The following is a 12,215-nucleotide window of genomic DNA, read 5'->3' as shown; positions in this document are numbered from 1 at the left end:
GTTTAGAATGTAAGTTCTTCCGAAATTCAGGAAGCCTAGAATCGATTGTAAGTTCTTCAGCGTTTTTGGTGCTTGGAGTACAGCGCACTTCTCTAAGAAGTTGTCTGCTAGGCTTTTCCCTTCACTTGATAAATCGTATCCTAAAAATAGGACAGTTAGATGGGCAATTCGTGATTTTTTAAAGTTGAATTTGTAACCCTCTGCTGCGAACCCAAGTATTATGGTGTTCACTCTTTTCAAGTGAGTATCCAAGTCGTCGTCTGTGAGATAAACGTCATCGACATAAGAAAATGCCTCATCATCATACATTTGTAGTAACTCGGTTACTCTGGCTGAGAATAGTCCTGGGCTGTTCTTGAATCCCTGTGGGAGCCTACAGAAATTTTTCTGTGACCCCATTATTGAGAAAGCGGTCAAGTGCCTGCTTTCTGGTGCAATATTTTGACAAAAGAAACCATTTGATATGTCTAATGTTGTTTTGTATTTTTTGCGAACTATGTTCTTCATTAGTGTCGCACTGTGCGAATTTTTGTACCGCAAATGTTTTGCAACATGAGTTAAGGTGTCTGTAATCCAAGACTAGACAATACGAATCGTCTGGTTTGGAGACAGGAAACAAAGGATTATTCATTTGAGAGGTGCATGTTTCAATCACCCCTTGGTATTCAAGTTGATCTAAAATCTCCCTGACCTGTTTTTTAGCTTCTTGCTTAATTGGGTACTGCCTTTGTGCAGTTGGTTGACATTTTAACTGGATTTTGTGAGGAGGAGAGTCCTCATCCCATCCTACATGATTCTTATATAGTGCAGGTGCTTGAGCTACTGCCCATTTCCTTGCATATATATATTTAGTGTGAATTGGAATATGATTTGAGAAGGCAGGCATAATCATTTCTTCGCCATGAGGGCACTCCCTGACAAACTCCGGGGGCCAATCTTTCTCGGCTAACAGGATGTCATAGCCTTTTGAGAGGTTATCCCAAAATAGACCCCTTATTTTCCTAGTCTTATCTCCCTCTATACGCAGTGTTATTTCGTATATCTTATGAGGTTCGCTAACTCTGGTATCTGCAGTTTCTACTTGAATGTATTCATTCGTGTCCACTGTCTCCACATGACTCATCAGGATCTTGCGAGCTATGCTGATTTCTGCTGCACTGTCTAGCATTGTCTGTGCCCACTCTCCGTTTTTCAGCTATGTCCTCAGTATTCTCGGCATGTTCGATTACTCTAATACTAACTACCTTCTTTCTTGGAAATTGTAATTTTTTACTTTGAGCAGGTTCCTTGTCTCTGGACTTGGTGTGCTCTTCCCTTGGATCTGACCGTCCTCTTCTTTCCGATTTCTGCGAAAAAGATCGAGAGAGACGTGTATCAATACTTTGATATCTATCAGGTTTTTTCAAGTTATCCCTATTTGTAAGGTTATATCTTTTCTCAGAGTGCTCCCTCTGGGGAGACTGGTGTTCTCGATTCAGAGTTCTTTCTCTCCGCCGAGGAGACCTTCCTCTGGACTGGAAAACTTTTTCTTTGGGAGTGGAGTGTTTATTTCTATCCCAGCTCTTTTTAGGAGTGTTTAGATTATTTTTAATAAATAATTTTTCAGGATTTTCAAGTAGTTGGGGTTTTACAGGTTTCCCACCCAAACTATCTCTACCTAATTCTTCAAAGCATTTTTCTATGATTCTGGCAAGTTCAATTGGTTGATCTGTTATATCTGTTTCTATCAATTTCTGGCGAATCGCCACAGATGCTGCTTCTCCTTTTATGTTGGCTAGTAATATAGCCGAGACCTGCTTGAAGTCTTTCAGTAATTTCATACCATGAGTTAAAGCAGGTTCTGGACCGTATTCATTCTGAATTTGTTTTAGCACATCTGGTATTACCTCCATAGACTGAACACCATGTGTTTTTGTGTAAATAGAAGCAAAGACTGTACCCCAAGTGTCACAGTCCTCCATATGTGGTGCGACCCCCATTGGAAGGCAGATAGTCAGAATTCTGTGTTTCTCAATAGGGGTAGTATTCGGAAATACTGCCTCTATTTGAGTTATTTTTTGTGCTAGCCAGAATGGAATTTGTTCCCGTTTTGCGGGTGTTTTTCCAAGACATGATTGTATGTTCTGTGGTGTTATTTTATTTGTGTTCCCCTGATGAGGGGTTAGCTGTGGAATATTAACAGCTGTTTGGACTGTTGCAGTCCGCATTACATATTGGACTAACTGTCTGTGTATTTTAATTAATAATTTTAGCTGTGCTAAAAGTTCTTCTCTTGACATTTTATCAATGTCTGGATGTGGTGTGTAGCTGGCTAGAACCGGCCACGTTGCTCCTGGTCTACCTAGTGGACCGAGCCTGGTAATGTGATAATTATGTTTTAGGGCGCCTTTAAACCAGAGCAGGTGCTCTTGGTATTTTAGTGGGATTTCAATCTCCTCGAAAGGAGCGTATTCTTCCGGTGGTTCCTCTATTTTGTAATAGTGGAACTCGTGTGTTGTAGCGTTTGCCGCTGGAAAGTTTATCCATGAATAGAATACCTCTGTCTGCCGATATTCGTGTGCCTCTATCACAAAAATGACTGTACCACCTCGTGCTGTCAGTCCGTTTTCTATAAGTTTTAAAGTTATAGTTTTTCTTATGTTGACCGGAATGAGGATTGCATTCCGGTCATTCTGTAGGAGACTCGTGTCGTCCTCCATCAGTTGATTTGCTAATATAGCAGCATCCCTTTCCTCATCACTCATTTTACTATCAGAAAGGGTTTTTGTTGCAGATCAGGTTTCAAGGAAACAAAAGATTAGGTGCACAATATTTTGGAACACTGTATCCTTCAACGTTGAATAAACCAGAAACCCTACATAGGAATTTCTTCCTACTAAGTTCCGGCGGATTTTAACCTTTCACCCACTCCAGACGTCTATTGGAGTATTTACGGGAGAAAGGGTCTATGTGAAAAAGCACGAATGAGTTACTCTAACGTCTTGCGTTAGTTTTATCGTCTTACCAAACGTTGGGCGCCATGTAGTGTAGTTCCTATTTTCCCTATATGCCCTGCGCATTGGAATAACGAACAGCAGTGTAGACGTAGGACTGAGGTCTTCTAGGTCTCTACTGACTATGTTAGACTTAATTTAGGTTTGCGCTAGCTAGCTCAGAGGTCACTGGAAACTTTCTTGTCTGAATAGGAAGTGATCAGCTTTCCTGGCTCAGACAAGAAGGGATTCAGCTTCCGACAACCGCATAAACATGACAACTTTGCTCCCCAGAATAAGAGTCAATCTCTAGAGTCGTGTGAAACAATAGACAGCTATTTCACTCAGTCAGTTGTGCATATTTAATTTCACCAGGGTGCAGAGAATAGAGAGACGGGCGTTTTCAATATAAGGTATTATTTATTGAGCAGTCTTCCTTCTCATGCAAGAGAAATGAATTGCCACAATTGCAAGACTTGTTATAATGAAAAGTGCGTACAGTAAAAGGAGTATTACGAAATAATACTGTAAAAGCATTGATATGGTTTCTTAGCCATAAGATAGTTAAAATGAATAAAATATATACATTCATATATACATTGGCTAACGACCTCAACTGGTGCTTCTAACTACGCCTACCCCGGTGTACCTGACCTAAGCCTAATACGTAGGAGGGAGTAAGTAAGTAGCAGTTTAAGTTAAGTTGGTTTTGCCAAGAGTTTGATTCAAGAATTCTCTCTAAGGGTTTAATCAGCACCGTACCTCTGGAATAGAATGTAGGGTCTGGTATCTCCCTCTCAGGACCCGATATCCCAGTCACCCGCAAGGGTAGGCTAGAAACGCCAGAGCTGGATTTTCTCGGCAGGAGAAAAGACAGCGTCTTTCTCAGGGCGTCAAAGAGAAGGGGCAGCGTCCGTGGGCTTCTCGCATCTGCTGGGCTCTCTGCAAGGGGACAGCTGTTCTGCTCCAGTATTCACCACCACCGTGTGTTTGCTTAAGGCAACGTTGGTATATTTATACCTGAAAGGTGCCGAGTTTGACGTAAGTTTTTGGACATAAGATGTCAATAAAGATGTCACTAAGAACTGGTCGTTCTTACAGTGCTCGCAGGAGTTCTATTACTAATCAAAACAAAGCAAGCGGGGCTTTCCCAGGTTGCTGGGGGCTTGGTATGTCGAAAGAACTCAGTGTGCTCTCTAGGAATCTAAGGAAGTGGCTTCTGCTGTGTCATGGGCTGCAGAGGCGAGTTACTGAAATATGGCTCTGATTATTATGCCATTATAGAGATATTTATTGATTATAGCCGTATAGGGGCATAAGGTCACAATATTGATCGGGTTCCTAGATAAAAACACATCAAAGGTTTATTGCGCAATGAGAAAGCCAAAGATATGGATGGTGTCATCAATTAGGTTACCAATTATGTAACTTAACATGCTGTGAATTTTGTAACGTGTAAGGTAATTAACGGTGAATAACAGATGCACAAGTTATAGCTAGCTGATTAAATAGAACTGGTGAATTCCAGTGTTTTTCCGTTTTCAACTTTTACAATAAGATAAGTATTTCCTTATTTTACTTTAGGCGTATGTCACTTAAAAAGGGGTAGCAAGAGTTTATTTGGGTGTCGAGATGAGTAGTTTTAAAGTGTTATAGAAGTTTTAAGGGCTCCTGGTGGGTGGTTTTAAGGGGTACTAATGACTTTTAAGGGGTGGATAGTGTACATGGGGTAGATAGGAGTTTCTAGGATTCAGGGGTGGGTAGTGTAAAGGGCAGTAAGGGGTTTAGGATTGGCAGTTTTAATAGGTAGTGAGGAGTTGTTAGGTATTGGGGTGAGTATAGGGAAGTTACAAAATTATTATATATTATTATATTGATATATATTTTTAAATTAAAAAGGAATATGTGTGGGTGGTTTGCCGAATCTCACACACACACACACACACATATATATATATATATATATATTCACTGAAAAAACCATAGGTTTCACACCAGTTATAGTTAGGAATTAGCATTTAAAAAACCTATTAAATTCACTGAAAAAACCATAGGTTTCACACCAGTTATAGTTAGCTGGAAATTTTACTGATATAAAACCATTGAAATTCCCACGTTATAGTTAGTCGGACTCACTATAACTTGCGCGTGCAATGCACTGCTGATGACATCACATATTACATCACTCATGACATGGTCAGTGACATCACTCATGACACCATCCTTGTGACATAGTGACAGACCTCCTTTCACTATAATGTAACCCTTGAGACACATATTCAAAAATAGAAACTGAAATTTTTTAAAAAATGGAGATACCTATATCAGTTACAACAAGCAATTCAGTAATTCCACTATCTATATACACATCCACTCATTCACCAATAGTTCTATATAGTCACTCATACATATACTCACTCATCATATGAAGTGATACACCTATACATCCTGTTACACACCGACATTCATCCAAAAGTTACTCACACACATATTCACACGTGCAAATAAACTATTGGACATCCATTTATTTGAATATAGAGTTATACACACACTTCCACCTTACTTCTATTTAAAATTACACATATTTATTCTCTTAAACAATCACTTATAGAAACACATACTTATTTAAACAGGAACTCTTACAATCTCTTACTCTCACATATACTCACTTATATACATCAATATTCATATATACTAGATTAAAACATATGTAGTTACTGATAAAGACACTAGTGAGACAGTCATTCACTCACTAACAAACACATATAGACACTCATCCACCCATACAGTCCTGTACATATGTTGTCTTCAAAACACATACAAACAAAGAGTCAGTCACTCATGCATCTATGTGCTAAGTAATACCCCCACCAAACCATATAGACACTCATACTGATACTAATAAAAATATCTAATAACCCATATACATACACATGAGTGGATGTGTATTAGATGGTGATATTACTGAATTGGTTGTTGTAACTGGTATGGGTATATCCACTTTTTTGAAAATATTAGTTTCTATTTTTGAATATGTGTTTCATGGGTTACATTACACTGAAAGGAGGTCTGTCACTGTGTCACAAGGATGGTGTCATCAGTGATGTCATGAGTGATGTCACTGACCATGTCATGAGTGATGTAATATGTGATGTCATCAGCAGTGCATTGCACGCGCAAGTTATAGTGAGTCCGACTAACTATAACGTGGGAATTTCAATGGTTTTATATCAGTAAAATTTCCAGCTAACTATAACTGGTGTGAAACCTATGGTTTTTTCAGTGAATTTAATAGGTTTTTTAAATGCTAATTCCTAACTATAACTGGTGTGAAACCTATGGTTTTTTCAGTGAATTTCATAGGTTTTTTAAATGCTAATTCCTAACTATAACTGGTGTGAAACCTATGGTTTTTTCAGTGAATTTCATAGGTTTTTTAAATGCTAATTCCTTTGTATATCGAGTTTCTAACCTTTTTTTTTTTTACAATTTGCTGTTTTTTTTTAAGTATTCATTTTTTCTTATAATTTTTTTCTTTTGCGCTCTGGGTGCGCGCTCCGGGAAGCTTTCAGCTAAGCTCTCCTGTAAGCTTCTCCGAGAGCTCATCTGAAAGCGCACCCAGAGCGCAACTGTCGTTCGTGAAAAAAAAATATGAATGAAAAGTTAATAATAATGCAAAACATTTCGTACCATACAAATAAAATTAGTTTTTTTTAATATGGAAAATGATTATGCATTTCTATAAAAGATTGATGACGTCACTTCGGCGCGCAACGTAAGTGCCCTCGGAAGCGCATACGTGCGCGGCGCATAAACGCACGGAAAAGCGCCTACGATCGCGCCACGTTTGCGCCCCGGAAGCGCCTACGATCGCGCTGCGTAAACGCACCCGGAAGTGCTCCGGAGCGCGCAGCGTAAACGCGTCGGGTCATGTGACCCTCAAATAACACTTTTCATTGGTTGCTAACAGTTTTTTTTTACAATGAATGAAATCCCCACCCATTTCCTTCACTTCTTCTTTCACTTTTGTGACTGAAAGACCTGCCTTTTTTGCTGCTCCATATTCCTGGATTCATCATGGCTGCCAGACCATCCAGCAGTGAAGATGACTTCATTGATGAAGAGCCTCCTACCCCAAAGGTGAAGGAACATTTCATTTGGAAATTTTTTAAGTTTCCAGAAGGCCAGAAGAAGGTGAATGCACCAAAAGTAGAGTGCAGGATCTGCAAACAGGTCCTGTCACGGGGTAACCCCCAAAAAAAATACTCTTTTGGGAACTTTACGATGATCCGACATGTGGAGAGGAGGCACCCCCAGAATTTTGCCCGGGAAAGTGTCAGGGCTCTGGCACAGGAGGTTCCCAGAGATGGGGCCTCTACATCAACAGGAGGAGCAACTTCTTCTGGAAGAGACCAATCTCAGGGGCAGGTAGCCAACATCCAACCTGCATTCAACCATGGGCTCGTCAGATGCAGATACTGCAATCAACTCCTCACCTATGGGGAGCAAAGTGTCCAGCTCATGGTTCGGGCATTAGAGAACCATCACTGCCCTTCCCACCCCTAATTTTTTTCTTTTCTTTTTGCTCCTGTTGAGCAGTTTCTATTCCCTGTTTTTGTTCCTCTTCAGTTAAAAGAAGAAAACCAAAAGTTCTTTTCAGAACTACCTCCAATTCTCATCAAAGAGCTATAATCTTAAAAAATGAAGAGTAAGTGAAATATAGTGCATTGATAATTGAAAGGAGAATGAGTAAGAAAGAACAGAAAGGTATGAGAGGTGAAAGGAAGTGAAGTAGGAGGAATGAAAGAAGGTGAGTGTTAGAAAAGAAAGTTATGACACAGTGAATAAACTGGAGTATTTCTGACATATCTGTAAACACAAAAGTAACGCATTGCAGGAGTGCGTCACAAAAGTGACGCAACTCCAGTAATGTGTCCTTTCACATGGAAAAAGCACCATGTGAAAGGTTTGCTGTGAAGCAGGCGCAAGATTTTGGCGCAACTGCATCCTAAAAGTGACGCACTGCGTCATTATTACCAAGCTTTTTGCAAGGAACACCCCCTCTGCATGCATTATACCTGACACTATTTTTTAAAAAGTGACGCATCTAGGTACATGGGTCACTTTTTAAAACTCTGCGCCATATTGTATCTGCATCAGGTATATTGTATGCAGAGGGGCAATCCCGCGCAAAAAGCTTGGTAATAACAACGTACTGAAATCTATGAGATTTCCCTGCGTCACTTTTAGGATGCTATTGCGTCAAAATTTTGCGCCGGCCTCGCATCACTTTTATGTTTACACATATGTCAGAAATACTGACGTATCTGTAGCTCCTTGCAACATGATTCGTCATACATTAAATATGACACATCTGGAATGTCATAAGGACTGTGGACAGAAAAGTGACGCATCACACCAGCAGTGTAATAAAATGTGCCTCGTTGCACTATATTTAAAGGATGCAACAGCATCCTAAAAGTGACGCAGTGAAATCTCAAACATTTCACTGCGTCGCTATTACAAAGCTTTTAGTGGGAGAACACCCCCTCTGCATGCATTATACCTCACGCAGATATAATGTGGCGCTTGATTTTAAAAAGTGACCCATCTACCTAGATACCTCACTTTTTAAATATAACGCAACGCGGCACATTTTTTTACACTACTGGTGCAATGCGTCACTTTTCTGTGCGCACTCCTTATGACATTCCAAGTAACGCATTGCTGGAGTGCGTCACAAAAGTGACGCAACTCCAGTAATGTGTCCTTTCAAATGGGGAAAGCAGCATATGAAAGGTCTTGCCTCAGTCTAACACCTGCTGTAAAGCAGGCACAAGATTTTGACGCAACAGCATCCTAAAACTGACGCAGTGAAATCTGAAAGATTTCACTGCGTCGCTATTACAAAGCTTTTTGCGGGAGAACACCCCCTCTGCATGCATTATACCTGACGCTATTTTTAAAAAGTGACGCATCTAGGTACATGGGTCACTTTTTAAAACTCTGCGCCATATTGTATCTGCAACATGATTCGTCATACATTAAATATGACACATCTGGAATGTCATAAGGAGTGCGCACAGAAAAGTGACGCATAACACCAGCAGTGTAATAAAATGTACCTCGTTGCACTATATTTAAAAAGTGACGCATCTAGATAGATGCGTCACTTTTTAAATATTGCATAACAATGCGCATTTTTTTACACCGCTGGTGCGTCACAAAAATTGACGCACAGGAAGCGCAAAACTAACAGCGCAAGGCCTTCATAAATATAATCCTGGATTTTCCCCGTGCTTCGCCGGTGCGCGTACCATGCGCTTCCCCCGCGCAAAACGAAAAAAAAATTTTAATGCCCTGCAGGACCCTATTTTAGTCCCTACATCAAACCTAGGGGGTCAGAGGGGGTCTACTCTTCCCCCTTATGGTCATTTGCCCCTTTTTTTTTCAAACCCCTTGTGTCTCGATTTTACCGAGACACAAGATGGCGGCCGCTCCGGACTGTTTAGAATGTTTACAGACAACTGAGAGCCAATCAGCTTCCTGCGCGCAAGTCGCGTGTCGCGCCGGGAGCGCTCACGGGTGCGCGCACGGGAGAGCGCCTATAGATATATATATTTTTTTGAACCTAAATTACTCAAAATCCACTGGAGCACATATCTTGAGACATAGCAAAGGCACATCGGGCTACCAGTCCCTACAATTTTGCCAAGTTTGGTGGAAATCCATTCAGCCGTTCGGGCTAAAAGTGAAATCGACCGCCCTATGGAAATTAACATGGGGAAAACGCGTTTTGGGACCCCCCTTTTATCTCGGCCCCCGCTTGACGAATCCCCCCCAAACTTTCAGGGAAGGACCGGACCGCCATGAGACCATTTTCCTGAAAATTTCAGGCAGATTCGTCAACCGGCGCCAAAGTTATTCAAAATAGAATGTTGAGATTTAACATTGAAAATTATCCTAACTATAACTACCTACTGGCGACTGCCAGTAGGTAATATATATATATATATATATATATACATACATATATATATGTATATATATATATATATAATACATACATACATACATACATATATATATATATATATACACACACGAACACACACACACACATATATATATATATACACACACATACATACACACACAAAGGCAAAAATATATATATTGTGTGAATATATATACACACAATATAAATAGATGATATATAATATTAAAGTTTTGTTTATCTAATATCTTTGGTACTGCTTAATGATGCTGTGGTGCATCGAAACATTTGTGTGAATGTCTGCAATTGGGCATTGGCTGCCCGCGAGGAACTGAGTGCAGGCCAGGACCTTTGTTTAACCTCCTACTGGGCCTGGTCAAAGTCTATCTATGCTCATTGAAGAAGTTGGGCACATATGATTAAAAAAAACAGAACTTCAATGAAAAAGAGCAAAGGCTCAATTAATGGTATTGTTAGGTGTGGTAATAAGATCTTACTTTATGTTCAAGAAATTCACTGGAAAAAAGCTGAAAGTGATATTATAGTTAGATATGGTAATATGTTTTTTTGCTTACAATAAAAAGAAATCCTAGAAATTCACTGAAATAAGCAAAGGTTAAAATGACAGATTGGGGCTCATTATGATGTCGGGCAGACGTAGTGGTCTGGAACTGCCGACCAGTAGGTCAGCAGTTCCGACCTCAGTATTAGGATGTGTCCGACCTATGGGCAGTCGAAAACCTCCATTTTATAATGGCAGCCTTGTGTGGCCGGTGCAAAAGGCCGGCAGCAGAAGCTGCTGTTGCAAAATGGATGTTTTTGAACATCCCTGCACCCTGTGGCAGGCACCTCACGATGTCTGCCACACGGTGCAGGGATGATTAGGGGGGCACAATTGGTGTCAATCAGGCACCGTAGCAGAGGGCCAGGGAGGAAAGGGGGCCCTGCTAGGGGCCCCCGAAGACACTTTCCGCTAGCCTTTCCATGTTGGAAAGGCCGTCATGATAAGGCTATCGGAAAGTGCCATCATAATCCTGATGGCAGCGCTGAGCCTGGCTCCACCGTCATTAAGGAATTATGGTGGCTTCCAACACTCTGATGGGTCATCGGAAACGCGCCTGAATCCCCCCGCAGGTTTCACTCCGACCATCGTCATCCAAATATGGCGGTCGGACTGAAACCCACGATGTTGGGCAGAAAGCCTCTGATAGTTGTTCAGAGGCTTTCCGCCCGATATCTCAATCGGGCCAATAGTTGGGCCTTGTAATAATATAAAAACTTTGGTTTTAAAACAAAAAAAAATATCTTCACCAGTTAGAGTTTACTGAACAAACAGTAACTTGCACTTGTTATGATCTCACATATTGCATACAGAAGAGGGAGTGACAAAGGTGGGAGGGATTGGGTTCTAAAGGTGGAACGGGTCTTGAAGCGTAGACACCGGGAGTGACTCATGAAGACATCGGCCTTGTTGGGGGGGGGGGAGGGGTATAGGGAGAGGGCAGGAACAAACATTTGCATGAGAACTGTGAATAAGGAAAATTGTGTCAATCAGTCATGAACTCTAGCCGGGCTGACAATGGAAGAGGGCTCTAATGGCAACAGTTAAACACATGCCACCCATATGTTTTTCGATTTTAGAAGTTAATGAGATTGAAATTTGTTTGGGATTTTTTTCAAAACTAATTTGTGATGCTGGAAAAAACATTTTCATAATGTTTTTGTTTAAACAGAAACCTGCTCTGTAACCTCCCATTATGCAGGGTCTGCTCACTACACACGTTGACTTAGTAGGATTGTATGCCTAGGCATCTGCAGCTTTTCCCTCCACAGAACCAGGCTGATCGTGGGAACTAAGGGGCCAGGAATTGAATGAGGGCTGTCATCTCCTAGGAAAATCCAGCACCCCACCTCAACTCCCTTTTCAGGCATTAGAAAAGGTACATGGTTCTATGGAAACTGCTTGAGCTACATGCCCCACCAAATCTCGTCAGTGGAGAAAGGAAACATGTACTGCTTATTTTTGCCACTTGAAAATATGAATGTTGCTAGCTTTATTATAGTGCTTGATAGTAACAGCGTGTGCTGCTTTGTGCAGTTGCATGCAGCAGATTTTACACACAATCACCTTTTAGCCAGCAAAACTGGGAACAAGCTTCCTTTGTTGATGGACTGGTGAGCACTGCACACAATGCCTACAGAGCACTGCACCAGTTGACTGAAGACTCCAAAAAGGTTCATTGCTC

At 40.9% G+C, this 12,215-nt stretch overlaps 1 protein-coding gene across 2 annotated transcripts in view; it reads right to left on the bottom strand.

The window, feature by feature from the left end:
• Window positions 1-12,215, bottom strand: part of TMEM181 (transmembrane protein 181) — a 395,254-nt gene that overhangs the window by 174,938 nt on the left and 208,101 nt on the right. The gene's annotated exons all lie outside the window — the stretch shown is intronic.

This window comes from Lissotriton vulgaris, chromosome 6 (genome assembly GCF_964263255.1).
Source record: "Lissotriton vulgaris chromosome 6, aLisVul1.2, whole genome shotgun sequence".
In the NCBI taxonomy this organism is placed as follows: Eukaryota; Metazoa; Chordata; class Amphibia; order Caudata; family Salamandridae; genus Lissotriton; species Lissotriton vulgaris.
This window is presented reverse-complemented; position numbering and strand designations above follow the sequence as displayed.